Here is a 14888-nt window from a genome sequence, read left to right as displayed (position 1 = left end):
TAAGGTTTCATTTTCAAAATGATGCCAATATGAAGTAAACATGTGGGGAGTGTAAATTAATAACTATTATGGGGGGTATCAGTATTTTTGTAAAAAGCAGAGAATTTCAAAGTTAAAAAATTGCCGATTTTTCCAAAATTTCCGAATATTTAGCATTTTTTTATATAGAAAGGTAAAATATATTGACTCCCATTTAGCACTGACGTGAAGTACAATATGTCACGAGAAAACAATCTCAGAATGGCTTGGATAGGTGAAAGCGTTCCAAAGTTATTAGCCCATGAAGTGGCACAGGTCAGATTGGCTTAGGCACTTGGGTACAAATAGGCCTAGGGCTGAAGGGGTTAATAAGCTACGTATATGTAAGGGCTATCATATCAAAAAATAAACTACAGACATGCATCTACCTAAAAATACCAAAGAGAATTAGTCACTCCGCTTGGTACCGATATCGTCAAATTTGGTTCTTGGCTCATGGACTATTAGTAATGGGGATGTCAGACTGACACCTCCATTACTAGTCCTAGGGCTTTGAGGGCAAATTAAAGCTGTCATGCAGCTATTGTGATGCTCAAATCCTGGGGCAGCTGCGGGCTTTAGGTTTTTTTGGCTTGGTCAGGCCAATAACTATGGACCATCCCTGCCTGATAATAAAAGCCCACAGCTATCTACTTCATCTGTGCTGGTTTAAAAAAAAAAAAAAAAAAAAAAATAGGGGAGACCCCACATCATATATATATATTTTTTTAAAATAATTTTGTTTACTCAATAAATTAATCAGACAGCAGTATCTAGCTAGCTAGCTATCTGTCTAATGCTTTAACTAAGCCTGTTTTTCCCAACTAGCTTGAATAAGCTACAAACAGCATACAAAATCTCTGCATCCACATACTCAACATGGCCACATACTCAACATGGCCACATACGCAACATGTCCACATACTCAACATGGCCACATACTCAACATGGCCACATACTCAACATGGCCACATACTCAACATGGCCACATACTCAACATGGCCACATACTCAACATGGCCACATACTCAACATGGCCACATACGCAACATGTCCACATACTCAACATGGCCACATACTCAACATGGCCACATACTCAACATGGCCACATACTCAACATGGCCACATACTCAACATGGCCACATACTCAACATGGCCACATACTCAACATGGCCACATACTCAACATGGCCACATACTCAACATGGCCACATACTCAACATGGCCACATACTCAACATGGCCACATACTCAACATGGCCACATACTCAACATGGCCACATACTCAACATGGCCACATACTCAACATGGCCACATACGCAACATGGCCACATACTCAACATGGCCACATACGCAACATGGCCACATACTCAACATGGCCACATACTCGATGTCTGAACAGGTATGTTTCTGCGGCAGATTTCACTTACACGCGTGCACATATTGAGTATTTGTCCCACTCCTGGTGTTGGTTACAAATGCTGAGGTACAAAACTGATCAATCTGCAGAAAAGTATAATAGAAACAGGTCACCACTTCTGTATTTTTTTATTTTTGCCAACTCCCTGGTTTTGGCTTACAAATACTGAGGTAAACTCACCAAATACTCAACCTGTGCCTATTTTACACAGCATTTTTCATGCCTAGAGATGCAGACATTTCTGCACCAAATACTTTGTCTGCACAATTATGTTTTTTGTTCAGATTTCACAGATCCTAATAAGTGGGGAAATCTGCCCCCAAAACACGTAAAAAATGAATTAAAAAACATATGGGTACTTAAGGTATGTGTACACAAAGTATTTGCAGAAATGTTTGCAATATTTCTGCATCTTGAAACATGCAAGACATGGACTCGAGCATTGCCCTCGAGCACCACCCCGATACTCGGCCGAGTAACGAGCGTGCCCTAGCACCCTAATGCTCGATCGAGTAACGAGCACACACTCTCATCACTAATGATTATCATCAAATTACACAGCAAATTTGTCTACCTGTTCATTTTACACTTTAATCAAATACGTAGGTCAGGTGGTCTGACGGGTCCTATCCTTGTACAGTCTCTTTAAATAGATACCGTACATTTTGGAGCAGTTTCTCTTATAATTTTTTTTTTTATGCTTCGTTATTTTTCTTATAAATGTATGCAAAATTCACACACTGCTGGTTGTAGAAGTTTCTGACACTCTCCAATCTATGCTGTCTGTGTGGAGAAGCGCCCCTTTGGTAAGGGAATAGTAACTCCCTGTTGTCAATTTATTCATGAGTTTTGTAAAAGAAATAATGGAGAAATTGCCCAATACTGAGTTCCAAGAAACCCGACTTCAGCATTGGTATTTCATGGGAAGTTCAAGTATGTACAAATACAGATAAGTCAGGGGTGGTGATGGGTCCTCTTTAATTTTAAAATAAGCTTGTCAAAGTGCCATGATAACCAGAATATTGAGTCGAGCCTCTGCTGAGCCTAAGGGTACTGTCACACAGTGCAATTTTGATCACTACGATGGTACGATTCGTGACGTTCCAGCGATATCGTTACGATCTCGCAGTGTCTGACACGCTACTGCGATCAGGGACCCTGCTGAGAATCGTACGTCGTAGCAGATCGTTTCAAACTTTCTTTCGTCGCTGGATCTCCCGCTGTCATCGTTGGATCGGTGTGTGTGACAGCGATCCAGCGATGCGTTCGCTGGTAACCAGGGTAAACATCGGGTAACTAAGCGCAGGGCCGCGCTTAGTAACCCAATGTTTACCGTGGTTACCAGCGTAAAAGTAAAAAAAAACAAACCGTACATGCTCACCATCTGATGTCCGTCAGGTCCCTTGCCGTCTGCTTCCTGCTCTGACTGTCTGCCGGCCGTACAGTGAGAGCAGATCACAGCGGTGACGTCACTGCTGCGCTCTGCTCTCACTGTACGGCCGGATCTCAGTCAGAGCAGGAAGCGGATGGCAAGGGACCTGACGGACATCAGATGGTGAGCATGTACGGTTTGTTTTTTTTTACTTTTATGCTGGTAACCACGGTAAACATCGGGTTACTAAGCGCGGCCCTGCGCTTAGTAACCCGATGTTTACCCTGGTTACCCGGGGACTTCGGCATCGCTCCAGCGCCGTGATTGCAACGTGTGACCGCAGTCTACGACGCTGGAGCGATAATCATACGACGCTGCGACGTCACGAATCGTGCCGTCGTAGCGATCAAAATTGCACTGTGTGACAGTACCCTAAGGGTCTGTTCACACAGAATTTTTTTTTTAATCTACAGCTTTGGCAAAAATTAAGAGACCACTGCAAAATGTTCAGTTTGTCTGATTTTTCTCTTTTATAGGTATATTTTTGAGTAAAATGTAAATTGTTCTTTTATTTTATAAACTTCTGACAACCTGTCTCCGAATTTCCAACCAATAAATTTTGTATTTTTTTTTCTGAAAAAGCAAATGGTAAAAAAAACCAAAAAAAAAAACAGTGCTTTCAGACCTCAAATAATGCAAAGAAAACAAGTTCACAATCATTATCAATATTTTGTGGAATAACCATGATTTTTAATCACAGCTTTCATGTGTCTTGGCATGCTTTCCACCAGTCTTTCACACTGCTCCTGGCACAAAAATGTAAGCAGTTCTTCTTTGTTTGATGGCTTGTGACTATCCATCATCCTCTTGATTACATTGCAGAGGTTTTCAATGGGGTTCAGGTCTGGAGATTGGGCTGGCCATGACTGGGATTTGATGTGGTGGTCTCTTTATATACAGCTCTGGCAAAAAATTGAGGGTCCACCTAAAAAAAAATGCTTAAAAGACTCTTCCAATTCATTTATATTGTAAAACCGCCATGTTCATATGTTCCGTTTTCCATCTGTTTCAAGCTTGGTGAGGAAGACAGAGGGTGAATGTCACTTTTTGGAAGTGACTCCTGATAAATTCCTGCTGTTCTGATCCTATGTACTATACACTTGTATTGCTGCTGGGTCACTATGACCCGGTTTATTAAATCTTGATTTTAGATACTCTAAGGGTATGTGTCCACGTTCAGGAAACGCTGCGTTTTTGACGCAGCGCTGAGCCGCAGCGTCAAAAACGCAGCGTCCAGATGTTACAGCATAGTGGAGGGGATTTAATAAAATCCCGACTCCACTATGCGTTAAAAAACGCATGCGTTTTTGCCGCGAAAACGCACATGCGGTGCGTTTTTTTTAAAAACGCAGCATGTTGCTACAATGAGCAAAACACGCAGGAACACCGCAGGTGACCTGCCAGTGACCTCAGGTGCAGTTTTGGTCAGGATTTTACCTGCATAAAATCCTGACCAAATCCTGAAGCAATCCTGAACGTGGACACATACCCTAACTCAATTATTTTTATACCTGTTGCTTACTAGACTATATGGGAACATGTTTGGAAATTAAAAAAAAAAAAGATTTCAATTTAACCCCTTTCTGACCTCGGACGGGATAGTACGTCCGAGGTCAGAAGCCCCGCTTTGATGCGGGCTCCGGCGGTGAGCCCGCATCAAAGCCGGGACATGTCAGCTGTTTTGAACAGCTGACATGTGCCCGTAATAGGCGAGGGCTGAATCGGGATCTGCCCGCTCCTATTAACTAGTTAAATGCCGCTGTCAAACGCAGACCGGCATTTAACTACCGCTTCCGGCTGGGCAGCCGGAAATGATCGCATCGCCGACCCCCGTCACATGATCGGAGGTCGGCGATGCTTCTGAATAGTAACCATAGAGGTCCTTGAGACCTCTATGGTTACTGATCCCCGGCAGCTGTGAGCGCCACCCTGTGGTCGGCGCTCACAGCCGCCACCCTGTGGTCGGCGCTCACAGCACACCTGCATTTCTGCTACATAGCAGCGAACATCAGATCTATCAGAGGCTATTGCAGCATGGCAAAAGGAAGAAAAAAAAAAAAAAAAAAAAAAAAAAGGAAAAAAAAAATGTGAAAAAAATATAAAAGTTTAAATCACCCCCCTTTCGCCCCAATCAAAATAAATCAATAAAAAAATATCAAACCTACACATATTTGATATCGCCGCGTTCAGAATCGCCCGATCTATCAATAAAAAAAAAGTTAACCTGATCGCTAAACGGCGTAGCGAGAAAAAAATTCCAAACGCCAGAATTACGTTTTTTTGGTCGCCGCGACATTGATTTAAAATGCATTAACGGGCGATCAAAATAACATATCTGCACCAAAATGCTATCATTAAAAACGCCAGCTCAGCACGCAAAAAATAAGCCCTCAACCGACCCCAGATCACGAAAAATGGAGACGCTACGAGCATCGGAAAATGGCGCAATTTTTTTTTTTTTTTTTTTTTAGCAAAGTTTGGAATTTTTTTCACCACTTAGATAAAAAATAACCTAGTCATGTTAGGTGTCTATGAACTCGTACTGACGTGAAGAATCATAATGGCAGGTCAGTTTTAGCATTTAGTGAACCTAGCAAAAAAGCCAAGCAAAAAACAGGTGTGGGATTGCACTTTTTTTGCAATTTCACTGCACTTGGAATTTTTTTCCTGTTTTCTAGTACACAACATGGTAAAACCAATGATGTCGTTCAAAAGTACAACTTGTCCCGCAAAAAATAAGCTGTCACATGGCCAAATTGACGGAAAAATAAAAAAGTTATGGCTCTGGGAAGGAGGGGAGCGAAAAACGAACACGGAAAAACGGAAAATCCCAAGGTCATGAAAGGGGTTCATTTCTTTTTTTTTTTTCTTTTTTTTTTATAAAAAAAAAACTTTAGTAAGAAGCAAAACGAAAAATAGCAAACTAAACATATGTTCTTCTATAAAGAGTCTTCGTTTATGGAGTCTGTTTGTATTCCAATTCGGGTTGATTTCCCTCCACAACACAAAAGCATTGTATGCTGACAAATCCAGAATGTTGTAAAACACAATCATAGGCCACCAATTTGTTTTTCTTTGGCAGGTATATGCAGGGCTGCCACTAGAAATTTTGGGGCCCCATACTGGCAAAATTTCCGGGTCCCCCTTGAGACTCCGCCCAGGCTCCACCCCAGCCCCGCCTCCACGCTCCACCCCTCAAACTGTCCACAGTCCCACCGCTCTCTCTTGGAAAATCTCCACTTCTCACCTATCACACATTGACAGTTCCCATCACCAGATCACACATATAGCCGGCAGCTTTTGTTTTGGCCAAAAGATTTTTTAAGCCACCAAAATGACAAGGTAGACACTTTTGGCCAGGCCCTACTCTACTGTAACCTATTCAATATTTGTTAAAATATGCAATACAATTTAGGTATATTTTTATTTATTTTTCAATTTTTAAAATGACCTATAATACCACATACAAGGAGCAAATACCACAGCACCATGACCAGACACCATATTATCACCACAGTGACCTATAATACTATCTACAATGCACAAATACCGCCACACCATGACCAGATGACATATTACCACCACAGTGATCGAATAATATCAAATACAAGGAACAAATACCACAACATCATGACCAGACCACATATTACTACCACATAGTGACTGAATACTACAATACTGATCAATAATAAAAAAAACAACACAATACTATCACCATAAGTGCCATTATACACAGGAGATCTGTACTTAGTATGCAGTGTCTGTGTACAGGTAATACAGTGATCACCAGTGACATTATACACAGGAGCTCTGTATATAGTATACAGTGTATAGTGTCAGTGTATAGGTAACACACTGACTCACCAGTGACGTCTCTAGGTGAAGTCCTTCATCTTTCATCCCGCACAGACCGCCATCACTTCATCCAGCCAGGACTCGTCTCTGCAGGAAATAACACAGTTATCTCGAGTTCCACTTGCAGAACACATTACTTAATTTTCCCAACTTCTACATTACACCACATGAAGAAGGCGACATAGTATCACTCTACACAGTAATAGGACCGCCCCTCTATTTAAAACAGTGTACTCAAAAAATAAAATAAATACATCACTGCAGTAATAATATCCCTTAATTAGCCCCTATGGTAATAATATTCGCCATCCTAGCCCCCGTGTGTCTCATTCCTGGCGTCAGCCATATGTTCTCCCATCCTGCCCTAATGAGTATCCATCCTGCCCCATATGATTTCCCCATCCTGCCCCATCTGTCTCCATCGTATGCATCCTGACCCATCTGTCTCCAATCCTGCCTCCAGTGTCTCCAATCATGCCCGTATCACCATTCTGCCCCGTCTCCAGTCATGCCCCAGTGTCTCCAGCGTTCTGCCCCAGTGTCTCCAGCGTTCTGCCCCAGTGTCTCCAGCGTTCTGCCCCAGTGTCTCCAGCGTTCTGCCCCAGTGTCTCCAGCGTTCTGCCCCAGTGTCTCCAGCGTTCTGCCCCAGTGTCTCCAGCGTTCTGCCCCAGTGTCTCCAGCGTTCTGCCCCAGTGTCTCCAGCGTTCTGCCCCAGTGTCTCCAGCGTTCTGCCCCAGTGTGTCCAGCGTTCTGCCCCAGTGTGTCCAGCGTTCTGCCCTGGGCCCCCGGTATCGCCGCTCAAAATTAAAAAAAAAAAAAAAACAAGTTCTGCTTACCTGCCGCGCTCTTGCTCTCTCCACGCAGCTGAAGCGTGCACTCGCCGGCGACTGACAATGACGTCAGACGCCGGCGACATGCACGCTGCGGCTGACGTCAGCTGCCAGCCTCAGATTGGCTGGCGGCTGTTAATTATTGACGTGCGGGCGCGGGCCCGCACGTCAATAGCGTTAAACAGCTGCAGCGTCGGCCACCGCTAAGGGCCCGGTTCAGCCTGCGGCTGAGCAGATGAGAGGGGGCCCGATGCGGGCCCCATACGCCAGTCACGGCTGTAATGCCCTGATGGCGGCCCTGGGTATATGTACTAATGAGTTAATCTAATGTGTCTACACCACCTTTGGTTGCATTATAAAAAAGCCATTTTTATGGTGCGCAGATCTCAATGCATACACCCGGCAGAGGGTGTATACGACCCCATTGAAATAATTTAGGAAATAAATAAATTGATATACAGTAGTAGATGCAATAAATAGACCCAACTGAGGTTATAACTCCTTTATTTCACTGAAAATATGGCCTCACAGCTGTAAAAAATGTCTGGTCACTATGACCCGAACAAGACAAGTGTACAAATCGGCGTGTAGCAAAAAGTAAAAAAAAAAAATAAAAAAAAATATAAATAAATATATATATATATTTTACTCTTCGCCACGACAGCACCCTACTGGAGAGAGGGATCCGCCCCGCAGGAACAGGAAACCTATTGAGAAATAAATGGGGGCGGTCCGCCTCTCCTCCTCAGTTTAGGTTTCCTGTTCCTGCGGGAACGACAGGACTCTTACTGAGAAGACATACCTGGGCTTGCATGCCGCCTGCGCAGTATCCGTGAGAACGGCAGGGGCTGCGGCTCAGAAGCAGCGTCGGGGGAGTTCCGTTAGACGGCTCCCCCCTCGTCTGATGGAGCGGGCAGACGGCCGGGTCCGGGAAAGGCCGACCGGCGTCCTTCCCAGCGTGCGGTACGGCAGCAGGAGCCGGGTAAGGTGACCTTCCAGCGGCCGGCGTGGAATCCCGGGCCGCGCGTGCGCCGACCGCCGCACATACAGGCTACCCCGGAAGTGGTTCTTGGACTTCCGGGGCGCCTAGGCCGGATCCAGGGCGGGGGAGCCGGCACTGATCTGCGCATGCGCGAGGAAAAAAAAAAAAAAAAAAAACGTTTTGGCGCTCTATTTAAAGCGCTCACTAACGCTGAATCGGCGATGCAGAGATGTCATCCCCAGGTGCCATGGACCCTACAACCGGAGTTCCAGTACCCCCCGCCAAAGATCACGCCAGAGGATCCTCGGACACCGCTCGTAAAAGCGACGGTTCCAGAACAGGATATCGGCCTTCTGATCCGGTATTATTTGCTTCACTGGGTGAGTTGTGAACTCTACCTATTAAGCTAACGCTGTCTCCCTATCTCTCTCTTTTCCCTTTCTCTCTCTACTTACACGCTTAGAGCAAAAAACGACAAAAAACGAAGCACAGGGAATGTGCCTTGTGTAACCAGCCCCTCCCTGACTCATACCCCAAAAAACTTTGTGAGGACTGTTTAAAAGAAACACAGGGAGCAGCAGTGTCCATTAGGGACCTACGGGCCATTATTAGAGAAGAACTAAAAAATATGACCCAGGAAAAACCGCGTAGTTCTAAATCTAAAACGCCAACACTTGTGTCAGACTCCGACAGTGACCAACCGATACTGTCAGATGCCTCCCTATCATCATGTCCAGCGTCATCATCCTCATCAGAGATTGAGGGACGCTCATGTTTCCCCTTGGACAGTGTGGACAACTTGGTAAAATCTATTCGAAATACCATGGGGTGTGAGGAGTCTAAGGGTGCGCAAACCGCGCAAGAAATAATGTTCGCAGGTTTGGCAGACAGAAAGAGGAGATGTTTTCCGGTTATTCCAGCAGTGAAAACATTGATTAAAAGAGAGTGGGAGAAGCAAGATCAGAGAGGCTTTCTACCCTCAGCCTCAAAACGCAAATATCCGTTTAGTGACGAGGAGCTTCTTACTTGGACCAAAGTCCCTAAGGTCGACGCAGCTGTAGCCTCTACCTCCAAACAATCCACTCTACCTGTGGAGGATGCGGGACTATTGGTCGATCCTTTGGATCGTAAGGCTGAATCATCCCTTAAACGTTCCTGGGAAGCGGCTACAGGGATATTCAAACCTGCAGTAGCCAGCACTTGCGCGGCCCGGTCAATGATCATCTGGATTGATCAGTTAGACCAGCAAATTGAAAAGAAAAGCTCGAGGGAAAAACTAAGAGCAGCCATCCCTTTAATACGAGGAGCAGCGGCCTTTCTGGCAGACGCCTCCGCCGACTCACTCCGTTTAGCAGCAAGATCTGCGGGCCTTGTAAATAACGCAAGAAGAGCCCTATGGATGAAGAGTTGGAAAGGGGACGCGCAATCTAAGTCTAAAATATGCGCAATCCCATGTGAGGGTGAGTACCTCTTTGGTAAAACCTTAGATGAGATACTCAAAAAGGCAAAGGACAGGAAGAAAGCTTTTCCTGAAACCTCTATTCCGTTTTACAGGAGAGCCTTTAAAAGGAGGCCGTTTGGCAAAAGGAGGCAAACGGATAGGTCTACAACATGGACCCCTAAGGACGACAAGCAGAGAGGTACCATGTTTAGAAGACCCAACCCCCCAAAAGACAAATACTGAGGACATACCAGTTGGGGGCAGACTTAAATTTTTCACCACCCAATGGGAGAAGATAACATCTAGCTCGTGGGTTTTAAATATCGTCCGAGATGGAATTAAATTAAAATTCTCTCGTGTACCCCACGAGTCTTATATTATAACAACTCTCAGCTCGCCTATACAGCAACAGGCTTTAGAGCTTGAAATTCAAACCCTAATATCAAAACGGGTCCTAGTCCAAGTGCCAGTGGGACAGGAGGGTAGGGGATTCTATTCTCCCCTATTCTTAATCTCTAAGCCCGACGGTTCTTTCAGAACCATCATAAACCTTAAAAAACTCAATTCATTCATTGAAAATTATACATTTAAAATGGAGTCCATTAGGTCCACCATAAAACTCCTCTTCCCAAACTGTATGATGGGGGGCATTGATCTAAAGGATGCTTACTATCATCTCCCCATTCATAACAGATACCAAAAATTCCTCAGAGTGGCGGTAAAAATCAACAACGAGGTTCGTCACTTCCAGTATGCGGCCTTACCCTTCGGCCTCTCAACAGCGCCGAGGATCTTCACCAAGATAATGCTAGAGGTGATGGCATACCTACGCCAGAAGGAAACTTTGATTGTGCCCTATCTGGATGACTTTTTGGTAATAGGAAATTCAGTTACTCAATGTGCCGATCGTTTGGCTCACGCAATTTCCTCTCTACAGGACCTGGGCTGGATAATCAATACCGACAAATCCAGACTCACTCCGCTTTCCCGTCAGGCGTTTTTGGGGTTCCAGTTAGACTCCATATCCCAAAAGTGTCTCCTGCCGCAGGTAAAAATCCTACTGATCAGACACAAAGTCCTAGCCGCAATAACTAATCCTCGTATATCCCTAAGACAAGCTATGTCGTTACTAGGGTCTCTTATCTCTTGTATACCAGCAGTGAGATGGGCTCAACACCACACTCGAGTCCTACAACATCAAATTTTACAAGAGGATAGACGGTTATTTGGTCACCTAAATACAAAAATAACCTTATCTCAGGAGGTTTTAACTTCCTTAGAGTGGTGGCTAGACTCAAACCATTTGTTGAGTGGGGTTCCATGGGTAATAACGCCATCTCACACCATAACCACTGACGCCAGTCCTCATGGATGGGGCGCTCATATGGGGAACGATTATTGCCAGGGTTTATGGAGCAGGGAAGAAAATTGCAGCTCCTCTAACTTTAAAGAACTGAATGCTGTAAAATACGCCTTATACCATTTCCTCCCACAGATTCGGGGGAAAGACGTCAGAGTCCTGTCCGACAACACCACCACGGTGGCGTATCTAAATCGGCAAGGAGGTACGCGATCAGAGACTCTGATGTCTTCTGCTACGGAAATCTTAAATCTAGCAGAAAGTCACCTAACATCCCTTACTGCATTGCACATAAGGGGAGCAAGCAATCAGCAGGCGGACTTCTTAAGCAGACACACCCTGAGGCAAGGAGAGTGGTGTCTAAACCAGCAGATATTTCTGGACATAATATCTCTTTGGGGCCGTCCTCAGATAGATCTCTTCGCCACAAGGAAAAACAGAAAAGTCCGGAGATTTGCTTCTCTATCTCCAGCGGATCATCCAGACATTCTGGACGCTCTCCAAGCCCCTTGGCAGTTCAGTCTGGCGTACGCGTTTCCTCCGATCATATTGCTTCCTCAAGTTATACGCAAAATCAGGGAAGAAGGGGCGAGAGTTGTACTGATAGCTCCATTCTGGCCCAAGAGACCATGGTTCTCATGGTTACAGACCATGTCGGTCTCAGATCCTTGGGTCCTCCCCTCAACGCCCAACCTTCTCTTCCAGGGTCCGTTTTTCCACCCTCAGGTGGACAATCTACACCTGACGGCCTGGAACTTGAGAGGCAGATGTTAAGATCGCGAGGATTCTCGGGGGGTTTAATTGATACGCTTCTCCATAGTAGAAAACCCTCCACCACAAAAATCTATACAAGAGTATGGAGAAAATTTTTTCAATTCCATACATCTATCGACACATCAGAAATTCCGATACATTCTATCCTGGAGTTTCTTCAAAAAGGGAGAGAACTAGGTCTAACTGTAAACACCTTAAAGGTTCATGTTTCAGCGCTAGGAGCCCTCTATGGCCATAACATCGCGGGGGATAGATGGGTATCCAGATTTATTACGGCCTGCGAAAGAATGAATCCAGTTAACATACCTAGGATTCCACCCTGGGATTTAAATTTAGTCTTACAAGCCCTAACAGACTCTCCATTCGAGCCAATAGACTCAATACCAATTAAATGTCTATCACTAAAAACGGCCCTCTTGGTAGCACTGACTTCAGCTAGGAGAATCAGTGACATCCAAGCACTCTCTATAGATCCACCTTTTTTGTTAACCTTTCAGGATAAGCTAATTCTTAAACCAGACCCTTCCTACCTGCCCAAAGTAGCAAAAAAATTCCACAGGTCACAAGAAATAATCTTGCCCACTTTCTTCAGTAATCCATCCACTCCTGAAGAACAAAAATATCACACTCTAGACGTTAAAAGAGTAGTGTTAAAATACATTGAAAAGACCAGCAGCTGGCGACAGAGTAGGGCTCTGTTTATTTCCTTCCAGGGCGTCAAGAAGGGTCATGGAGTAACAAAAAGCACCTTATCCCGGTGGATCAGAGAGGCTATCAGACTGGCTTACTCCGCGAGGAAAGAAAACCCTCCGGAAGGCATAACGGCACACTCTACCAGAGCGATGGCATCCTCCTGGGCAGAGAGGGGAGACGTCCCGATTGAAACTATATGTAAGGCGGCAACTTGGTCAAATCCTTCTACATTTTATAACCACTATAGGCTAGACCTATCGTCAACTTCTGACCTAGACTTTGGCAGGACTGTCCTCAGCACGGTGGTCCCCTCCCTAGGTGATGGTCTCTGAAAGATCTCCAGTAGGGTGCTGTCGTGGCGAAGAGTAAAAAGCCGGATTACTCACCGGTAATGCTCTTTTAGTGAGTCCACGACAGCACCCTCTTACATCCCTCCCTAGATTAATATAATACATATTATTTGAGTAAAATCCTTTTAATCATAAGCAAATAAGTTTAAACAATGAAATAAATGATATTTGCCTAATACTGGCGGTCCTCCGGGTACTCTGAAATCAAAACTGAGGAGGAGAGGCGGACCGCCCCCATTTATTTCTCAATAGGTTTCCTGTTCCTGCGGGGCGGATCCCTCTCTCCAGTAGGGTGCTGTCGTGGACTCACTAAAAGAGCATTACCGGTGAGTAATCCGGCTTATCTCATAGATAGGTCCCCCCAAATGAGGAAAAGTCAAGTAACCTCAAGTTTTAGAAACTTATAGAAAAATATCTACAGAGCCTCACAAATTCTGTATGGGTCACTATGACCTGAACAGAACAGCAGGGTTTTAAAACTGCTGCAAAAATGAAAAATTCCACCCAAAACAGTAGTTTCCTTAAGAAGTTTGCACTAGAAATCTCATAGGTTTTGACCTCCTCAAAAAAAAAGAAAAAAATAGTGTGCACACACTGTAAGAACAAGGTGGCCTGTGAACTGTGAAAGCTATAGCACCTTTTTGCCCAAGTAGATGTAGTTAATACTGACGTACTACTGCCGCTCACACGGTAGGTACAACACTTTGGGCTGCTTTACCATTTTTGGTTTATCGTACCGCTTGGTAAAATGCTTTAAAGAGGTATTGGGACACGTTATCCAGTATCAAGATTGTTGATAACTTTGATAGATGAGGGTCCAACATCTTGTCCCCCAACAATGTATCCTACTATGTTTGGCAGCCCCATAGGGAATAAATGGAGCTCCGGTGAAACACGCTTACTGCTGATATGTTCCAGTGTGGATAAAAGTGCCCCATTCTTGCCATCAGTGGAGGTCCCAATGCTTGGACCCTCACTGGTCTAAAGGTTATTCCCTATCCTTTCAATCTACTATATATTTGTCTAAGGGTCACTTCCGTCTGTCCTTCTGTTTGTCTGTCTGTCCCGGATATTCATTGGTCGCAGCCTCTGTCTGTCATGGAAATCCAAGTCGCTGATTGGTCGTGGCAAAACGCCCACGACCATTGCCACGACCAATCAGCGACGGCCATAGTCTGGCAGCTAAATGGCCGCTGCTTTACTGCCCTGCAGTCAGCGCTGAGCGCTCACACAGGGTTAATGCCAGCGTTAACGGACCGCGGTGTAATGCACTCCGTTAACGCAGCTATTAACCCTGTGTGACCAACTTTTTACTATTGATGCTGCGTATGCAGTATCAATAGTAAAAAGATCTAATGTTACAAATAATAATAATAATAATAATAAAAAAAAGGTTATTCTCACCTTCTGACGTCACACGCTGTTCTTCGGCAGTGCAAGCAGCAGGTTCCGGTGCCAAGGATGCTATGCGAGAAGGACCTTCCATGATGTCACGGCCATGTGACCACGATGTCATCACAGGTCCTGCGCTCATACCAACCCTGGGACCGGAAGCTGCCGCGTGCACCGCACACAGGCGCCAGGACTTCAAGGGTCTTCGGAAGGTGAGTATATGTTTATTTTTTATTTTAAGTCTTTTTTAACCACGCATATAGTGCCCACATTGCTATATACTACGTGGGCTGTGTTACATACTGCGTGGGCTCTGTTATATACTACATCTCTGTGCTATATAC

At 44.8% G+C, this 14888-nt stretch overlaps 1 protein-coding gene across 5 annotated transcripts in view; it reads left to right on the top strand.

Annotated features, from left to right (window-relative positions):
• Positions 1 to 14888, top strand: part of MARCHF8 (membrane associated ring-CH-type finger 8) — a 284339-nt gene that overhangs the window by 53068 nt on the left and 216383 nt on the right. The gene's annotated exons all lie outside the window — the stretch shown is intronic.

Source organism: Ranitomeya variabilis, chromosome 4 (genome assembly GCF_051348905.1).
Source record: "Ranitomeya variabilis isolate aRanVar5 chromosome 4, aRanVar5.hap1, whole genome shotgun sequence".
Lineage (NCBI taxonomy): Eukaryota > Metazoa > Chordata > Amphibia > Anura > Dendrobatidae > Ranitomeya > Ranitomeya variabilis.
The sequence above is the reverse complement of the archived record's forward strand: the minus strand, read 5'-3'. Positions and strand labels throughout refer to the sequence as shown.